Below are 9,654 nucleotides of genomic sequence, written 5' to 3' on the forward strand. Positions count from 1 at the left end.
GGCTTACGCATCCGTCAGCTGAGACCGCATGAGGTGAATTACCCCACTCATGACTTGGAATTAGCGGTGATTGTGTTTGCATTGAAAATTTGGAGACACCACTTGTACAGAGTAAGGTTTAGCGTCTTTTCTGATCATAAGAGTCTCAAGTACATCTTTGATCAGAAAGAGCTTAATATGCGCCAGAGGAGGTGGATGAAGTTGCTTAAAGATTATGATTTCGAGTTGAGTTATCACCCTGGAAAGGTGAACGTGGTAGCAGACGCTTTGAGTCGGAAGTCTTTGACAATAGCTTGGATGAGGATTAAGGAAGAGGAGTTAGTAGATAAGTTTGTGGATTTTAAGCTGGATATTGGTGAAGTTTCCGGAAGAGCTTGTTTAAATCAGTTGCAGATTTTGATTACGTTTAAGACAGATATTCAGAGGGCTAAGCAAGATGAGCAGAAGCTTCAACAATTGTTCCAACCAGTTGGTGATAAGAGGCGCGAAGAATTCACTAAGGATGATGAAGGGTTATGGAGGTACAAGGGAAGGATTTGCATACCGGATGTTGGGAGTTTGAGACAAGATTTGTTGTCGGAAGCTCACAACAGTGGATTTTCCATTCATCCCAAAAGCACGAAGATGTATTATGACTTGAAGAAGATGTTCTGGTGGCCTGGGATGAAAGGTGATGTAGCAACAGTGGTATCCAAGTGTCTAACTTGCCAGAAGGTGAAGATAGAGCATCAAAAAACGTCAGGATTGCTACAACCACTTGAGATTCCTCAGTTGAAGTGGGAAGGAATCGCGATGGATTTTGTGACCGGTTTACCGAGGACTAGGTCGGGATTTGTTACGATTTGGGTGATCGTGGATCGCTTAACGAAATCTGCTCATTTTCTGCATATCTGAGTAAACTGTTCTATGGAGGAGTTGGCGAGATTGTACATCAGGGAGATAGTAAGGTTGCATGGTGTGCCATCGAGCATAGTATCGGACCGTGATTCCCGATTCACATCAAGGTTTTGGGGAGCTTTCCAAAGAGCTTTTGGTACGAAGCTATGTCTTAGTACCGCATATCATCCGCAAACCGATAGACAGTCAGAAAGGACTATTCAGACGTTGGAGGATATGCTGTCAGCATGTGTTTTAAACTCGAAAGTTGGAACCGATACATGCCATTAGTGGAGTTTGCATACAACAACAGCTTTCATGCGAGCATTGGGATGGCTCCTTATGAGGCCTTGTATGGGCAAAAGTGCCAGTCTCCACTTTGTTGGTATGAATCTGGTGAAGCAAGTGTTTTGGGTCCTGAGGTAATAGCAGAGACTACTGAGAACATTAAGAAGATTCGTGCACGGATTCTAACTACTCAGAGTCGACAGAAGAGTTATGCGGATCAGAGAAGGAAACCACTAGAGTTTAAAGTGGGAGAACATGTATTTCTTCGGGTGACACCGACAACTGGGATTGGAAGAGCAATTAAGACCAAGAAGTTGAACCCAAGATATATAGGACTATTTGAGATTCTGAAAAGATTCGGGTCGGTGGCGTATCAAGTCGCTTTGCCACCTCATCTGTCTAACTTGCATGACATATTCCACGTGTCACAACTCCATAAGTACACGTTGGATGCGGCTCATGTGTTGGAGCCTGAGTCGGTTGAGTTGAAGGAGAACTTAACTTTCCAAGTAACGCCAGTGAGAATCGATGACACTAGTGTGAAGAAGCTGTGAGGGAAAGAAGTTTAGTTGGTTAAAGTTGCTTGGGAGCGAGTAGGAGTTGAAGAGCACACTTGGGAATTGGAGTCCGAAATGCGAAAGGATTATCCCAAGCCTTTCTCAGGTAATTCAAATTTTGAGGGCAAAATTTCTTATTTGGTGGGGAGAATGTAAGAATAGCAATTAATCAACTGGTTAATCAAGTAATTAATATTGCCCATATTAGATTTCGAAAAGTTAGAGTGAGAAATTGAGGATTAAAAGGTAATTTTTGGACTCAGTGGGTCTTTCTGAGTTAGAAAATGTGCTTTCTGCAAAAAACCGCAAAAAATTGCGAACCGACAGTTGAACCGGTTGAAGCAGTTCAAGTCTGCCTGGTACCGGATGAAAAAAAGTGAAAACAGTAATAAAAAACCTTAGAAAAATGTTAGAAATGGAAAACCGAGCGTTAATTTTAAAGGTTTGGCCCGAAGTTAGGTCAAACGGGCTAAAAACGCTAACGGATTGGACCGGGCCCAAGTTGGGCCCAAGCCCAATATATAAAAGGGTTCATTAAGTGAACCCAATCAGCTCCAACACTCAAACACACACCCCCACATGCTGAAAAGAAGAAGAAGGAGAGAAAACACCATTGACACTATTCACCCCTCTTCTTCTCTTGCTCATATCTTGAGCTACAGAGCTCCGATCGCCGCACCATTTACGGCTACGCGTTCCTTGTGAAGAGCTCTACAAAACTCATACAAGAAACTGGAGAGGTAACCATGAAATCATTTTTATTCTTCTCTCCAAAAATTTCGGTTTTTAGGGTTTGTGATTAAGTGAGTTTTTGTGATTTTGGATGTTTAGGTTTGCTCTAAGCCTTGCTTAACATTGGGTTTTGACATCCAAATCTGTTGGAAGAGGTAAGAGCCATTAAACTCTAGTGAATTTATGTTTAATTGGAGCCCTAGGTTGATTTGAGGTGATTTATATGTATATAGTTTGATTATTGTGGTTTTGGGAGCTTTTGGAAACTTATTGTGCTTATTGGAGTGGAATTGAAAGCTTGGATTTTGGTTGGGAGCTTGTTTGGGCTAAATTGGAGTTTTGGAGCATATAGGGAATCGGCCAAGGTATGGTTTTGATTTCCTCTATCTAGTATATAATATTCATGGACACTTAGGCTTGTGACACCCATATGATAGGTTTGAATTTAAATGGTTGTTGAGTTGTTAAATGATGATATGTGGTGTTTTATGATGAATAAATGATTGTTGGGTTTGAGTATGATGAGTGATGGTAATATGATAATGATGATTGTGTAAATTGAAAAGGTATAATGATGATATAAGTGATGTTGAATTTGATGAATTGGCATTATGGTTATAAAATTGTGATATATTGGTTTTGATGTTGAAGAAGATGAAACGTGAAGGGAAATATGGTAATGTTGGTGTATTAGGGCACAACAGGTCAATTTTGATGAAAGATGGAGTTTTTGAATGGTTTGGTATGAGTTGGAATGTGTATGGTAAGAAATTGGGTAAATTGTGAAGTTTGGTAAAATGGGGTTTTTGGTGAACTTTGTTCGATCATAACTTTTGCCTCGATTTTCAAAAATTGATCAAACTTGTCTAGAATTAAATATCTTTGAAAACCCTTTCAATCGATATAAAGTTTGTGAAATTTGAAATTTTGTGGAGGAAGTTATGATCATTCAAAATTGGTGTTAAAAATCTGAAATTCTGCAAAGTTGCAGAATTTCATGATTTCTGATATGTGCGAGCGCACACCCTCATGTGGACACACACCCTGTAAAAATTTTGACCTGTGCGGATGCACACACCTGTGCGCACGCACAGGCAGGAAATTGTGTTCTGTTTGCAACACTAGCACAGCTTGTGCGTGCGCATATCTAAAGAAGAATTTCAACCTGTGCGGACGCACACATCAGGAAGGACAGTCTGTTGGGAGCGCTGGCACAGGTTGTGCGAGTGAACAGACCTTTTTAGTTTTGACCCCTGTGCGTACGCACCCCCCTGTGCGTGCGCACACTTTTAAAAATTTTCTGGGCATGCGCACGCACACCCCTGTGCGGACGCACACGCTCTGTTTCTCAAATTTTGCTTTGTTTTCAACTATTTCACCTTTCCGACGAGGTTGTAAGCTTCTATAACACCATTTAAGACTTTTGGGCCTAGTTTTGGTAATAGAACATGGGATATAACTTAAGGGTCCTAGTACATGATTTTATGATGAATTAGAAAATAAAGGCCTTGGTTTCTGGTGTGCTGAGAATGTTTGACGTTAGGTGAAGGATGATTGATATATAAGATGAGAAATGATGAACAGTTGAAATTTGGAAACTGAGTTATGAATGGACAGTGGTTGAGATGATTCGAGGACTCGGATTGAGATGATGGATCTCTGTATACTGAAAATATTTTTTTTGAAAACCACTGAAATAATGTTTTTACTGAGATTATGAGACGCTATGCGCCCGACAGGGACGGTGGTTAATCCCGCCTGTCGAGGTAGCGACGGCGGTGTAAGGATAGTGGTTAATCCGCTTATATTGAGATGTGAGGTCTGAGGCAAGATTATCCCACTCGCATCCCTTCGGATCTATAGGCGTGCAGGCGCCAGTACCTAGACAGTGATCCGGGCACTATATCTTGGGGCTTCCCATATGAGAAATCCGAAGGGCGACGTCTCCATGGAGATGTGTCGAGTTGGCAGTTGAACCGACAATGTGATATCACAGCCAGTAGGGCAGGCATTCATCATATGCATTTCCTATCTATTTGTTTGCTTTGCTGACTTGTAATTGTATGCCTAATTGAATAACATGCCTATTTGCTTACTTGATCTACTTGCCTTGTATGCTTTTACTTGTGAATTACTTGCATTGTTATTAATTGTGCTTTCTACTGGGATTGAAGAGGTTCAGAAGGCAGTGGTGATGTGATCGCATGGAGGATAGGTTGGTGAAGGCTGTGGGACAACGGTGTTTGGTTAGAATAGAAATCCCTTAAGATAGATTACCCGGTTTATTTATGATAAGGTTTATATTATGCTTATTTGTTTTAAAATGCTTTAAGTTTGAATCTTGTGATGGATATGGAGCTTAGGATTGCCTTTGGCATCCCGGGGTCTTATATCCTACATCACTGGGCACTGTTACCATACTGAAAACCTCCGGTTCTCATACCATATCTTTGTTATGTTTTTCAGATGCAGGTCGCAACCCACCTCGGTGAGTTGCTTTGGATGGTGACAGAAGCGGAGGATCTTGGATTCTTTTGGAGTCTTTTGGTTTATCTTGTTTATACATCTCTCCTTTTGTATTTTGTCTTTTCCTAGAGGCTTGTATTATGAGAAAAAAACTTGTATAAGCTGCTTTTAAACTGTCAGGTTCTGTATACTCGTGTATGGCTAGCCGGCTTAAACTCCACGAGCCGTGGCTAGTTTCCTATGAAATTATATACTTATATTTTGTTGTATCTTATCTGTTTCTTGTGCCTTAAGCTAGTAGCTTCGTTAGTATGTTTTACGCTTTTGAAATCCTGTTTTTGAGCTATATCTTTCATCGGGCTTCTAGATTATACTATGCTTTCTATATATATATATATATATATATATATATATATATATATATATATATATATATATATATTATGTATGAGCTTAGAACTGTCGTAATCTATGATTAACCTTTGCTTTACGACGCGAGGTAAAGCTTAGGCTAATTAGGGTGTTACACGAACGAATTTTAGCATCCTTTGAGATAGAAATAATTTGTATCAATAAGAATATCTTAACTCAATCTCCACGGGTGGATTGCCACCTCATACATTGAAGGTAAAAAAAGGTTCTCCTTTGATGTTACTAAGAAACATAGATCCTAAGGCAGACTTATGCAATGGCATAAGGTTACTGTGTCGAGGAACTTTTCGAAACATGTTAGACGTGGAAATCTTAACAGGTCATCACTCTAGGTTGTAGTACCTTAAGCTTTATAATCTGAGTGTCGGTGTTCTAGGATTGCCTCTGGCATTCCCAAGACCTTATATCTTATGTGCATGGAACCTTTACAATGCTGAGAACCCCCTGATACGAAACTTGTTGTCGGTCTAGATTTTCTTCCTAGAGAAAGGAATTACTTCGTTGTAAGCATAGCTCCAAACCAACAAACAACTCTCATCAAATTAAAATATGGTTTTGTCACAAGTACAAACCCCAATAAGAATTAACCGAAGTATTTAGACTCCGGATCGTCTCACAAGGAATTGCAATGAAGTGCTCAATTATTGGCTATGAGGGTGCAAGGGGGTTTGATTTTGTATTTTTGCAAGAAAATAAAGGGCAAAAAAAATTAAATGACAAGAAGAGTAAATCAAGAAATTAAAGAAAGCAATCAATAAAGAGAGACATTCATGGCAAGGTTTGAGATCATAGGCTTTCTATCCTAGTCATTAATCGTAACAATACTTAACAAGAATTTATCTTACTTTGTCATCCCCAATGTTGGAAGAAGGTGTAAGTTATCTTCCATTAGAGAAAGTCAAACAAGACTAGTTAACCTCAATCCAAATGTCCTAATCAACTCACTAATGGAATTAGCAAGAGATTAGAGTCAATGGAAATAATATTAACTAACAACTCTAGATCACTGATAAACCACTATTTTATGGTTTATATTGTGCTTAATTGTGTGGTTTTATCAAATCTTTACCCACTTATTCATATGATTAGCATGCATTTATAATTCTTTTCTAAAAATACTTCATGGTTGAAAACTTGCTTCCTAGAGACTTTTAATTTTTATATTTTAATTATCCTTTATTCCATTCGATGCCGTGATCTGTGTGTTAAGTGTTTCAGGCTTTATAGGGCATGAATGACTTGGAGATTGGAAAGAAGGCTTGCAAAAATGGAAGGAACACAAGAAATTGAGGAGATGACCAGCGAGAAGTGACGCAGATGCATGGCTCACACGACCGCGCGGATTGGAAACTGCACAAGTGATGCGAAGGCGTGGACGACGCGCACGCGTGACAAGGCAAAACGCTGGATGACACGAATGGCTGGATGACGCGATCGCGTGACGTGCGCGATCTGCAGAATCTGCAGATTTCACTGGGGGCAATTTTGGGCCCTGTTTTGACCCAGTTTTTGGCCCAGAAAAGCAGATTAGAGCCAGGGAACATGCAGAGACCAGAGGACAACATTCATTCCGCATAATTTTAGTTTTAGATCTGATTTTACTCCTCCTCTAGGTTTTCTCTCTACACATTCATAGTTCTTAGGATTTTGATTTTATTGCTTTTTAGACTGGGATATTGAGAAGAGTTATTACCTCCGTCAAGACTTCGTCATTCTAGTTTGTTTCCTTACTTGTCACTTACTCTTCAATATCCTTCATTTACTCAGAATTATTATTGGATTATTTTTAGAATTTATTAATACAAGAACTATTTTTATTTTTAATTGATCCTTTTGATTATTATTTATCATGTCTTTCAATATTTCCTTTTCTTATTTCATCGATTTTACAAACATAATGAGCGAGTAGTTCCATAACTTGATTGGGAGTTGATTGACAGGAAGACCTTGAGTTGGATGCTCAAGAGTAAAATTATAGTTGGGTTTCACGTTGGGTCGCCCTCTAATCACTAACACTAGTTCTTCCCAAGGGAGAGGATTAGAACTTGTGAATAGAAATTGACTTCTAACTTGCTTAACTTTCCTTTACCTGGTAAAGGATAACTGAGTAGGCAACCTTTAATTATCACTTTTATCTTGAGAGAACTCCATCAAGGATAGGGCTTCCAACTAATCTACTGCCGGTCAAGGTTTTTATTTAATTTACATAAATTCTCTGATTTAAATTCCTATTTATCAACTCAACCAATTTTAGAAAACATCTGATTAATAAAATAGCACATCTTTCTGCAACTCGTTGGGAGACGACCTGGGATTCATACTCCAAGTATTTTAATTTTAATTTTGTGACAACCTTTCTAAATTGATAAGCAAATTTTCGGTGGGTTAAGAATTGTACTTGCAACGTATCTCTTATAACAATTTCTTAACTCACAAATTTCTGCCACGTAAATTTTTGGCGCCGTTGCCGGGGAGTTGCAATAGAGTGCTAAGTTATTGATTGGAATTTATTTATTTGTATTTTATTTTTTTTTTTTTGTTACTATGAGCTGCATGTTTCTTTTGTTAAATGATGCGTTCACTTCCTTATCCAAGCTTACCAGTATTTGATCCTGAGATTGAAAGAACTACTTCACGTATAAGGCAAGCTCGGTGTCGGTTAGTCCTCTCCGAGGGTGAATCTAAAACATCACTTGAGGAAGAAACAAGCCCCCATTCTACTGATTTGGTTGATTGGTGCACGAAATTGTGATCTCAGGCAACGGCGCCAGAAACTCTGTACGCACGTCTTAATAAATCATTTTTCATTCACAACTTCGATACAACTAACCAGCAAGTGCACTGGGTCGTCCAAGTAATAAACCTTACGTGAGTAAGGGTTGATCCCACGGAGATTGTTGGTATGAAGCAAGCTATGGTCACCTTGTAAATCTCAGTCAGGCGGATATCAAAAGGTTATGGAGTTTTCGAAATTAAATAATAAGTAAACATAAAATAAGGATAGAAACACTTATGTAATTCATTGGTGAGAATTTCAGATAAGCGTACAGAGATGCTTTCGTTCCTCTGAATCTCTGCTTTCCCACTGTCTTTATCCAATCAGTCTTACTCCTTTCTACGGCTGGCTTTATGTAAGGACATCACCGTTGTCAATGGCTACTTTTAATCCTCTCTGGAAAATGGTCCGATGCACTGTCACTGCATGGCTAATCGTCTGGAGGCATCACCCTTGTCAATGGCTGCATCCTATCCTCTTGTGAAAATGGTCCAAATGCTCTGTCAAAGCACGGCTAATCATCTGAGGTTCTCGATCATACTGGAATAGCATTCACACTCCTTTTGCGTCTGTCACTACGCCCAGCACTCGCGAGTTTGAAGTTCGTCACAGTCATTCAATCCCAGAGTCCTACTCGGAATACCCCAGACAAGGTTTAGACTTTCCGGACTCTTATGAATGCCGCCATCAATCTAGCTTATACCACGAAGATTCTGATTAAGAGATCCAAGAGATACTCATTCAATCTAAGGTGGAACGGAAGTGGTTGTCAGGCACGCGTTCGTGGGGGAATGATGATGATTGTCACATTCATCACATTCAGGTTGAAGTGCGAATGAATATCTTAGAAGCGGAATAAGTTGAATTGAATAGAAAAATAGTAGTACTTTGCATTAATCTTTGAGGAACAGCAGAGCTCCACACCTTAATCTATGGAGTGCAGAAACTCTACCGTATGAAAATACATAAGTGATAATGGTTCAGGCATGGCCGAATGGCCAGTCCCCATGAAAGTCTAAGATAGCATAAAACTGATCAAAGATGTCTACTACAATAGTAAAAAGTCCTATTTATACTAAACTAGTTACTAGGGTTTACAGAAGTAAGTAATTGATGCATAAATCCACTTCCGGGCCCCACTTGGTGTGTACTTGGGCTGAGCTTGAATGTTACACGTGTAGAGGTCAATCTTGGAGTTGAACGCCAGTTTGTAACGTATTTTTGGCGTTCAACTCTAGCTTGTGACGTGTTTCTGGCGTTTAACTCCAGACAGCAGCGTAGAACTGGCGTTCAACGCCCTTTTACATCGTCTAAACTCGGCCAAAGTATGGACTATTATATATTGCTGGAAAGCCCTGGATGTCTACTTTCCAACGCAATTAGAAGCGCGCCATTTTGAGTTCTGTAGCTCCAGATAATCCACTTTGAGTGGAGGGAGGTCAGAATCCAACATCATCAGCAATCCTTCTTCAACCTCTGAATCTGATTTTTGCTCAAGTCCCTCAATTTTAGCCAGAAAATACCTGA

This window comes from Arachis ipaensis, chromosome B8, assembly GCF_059453495.1.
Source record: "Arachis ipaensis isolate K30076 ecotype BB chromosome B8, ASM5945349v1, whole genome shotgun sequence".
Classification (NCBI taxonomy): domain Eukaryota; kingdom Viridiplantae; phylum Streptophyta; class Magnoliopsida; order Fabales; family Fabaceae; genus Arachis; species Arachis ipaensis.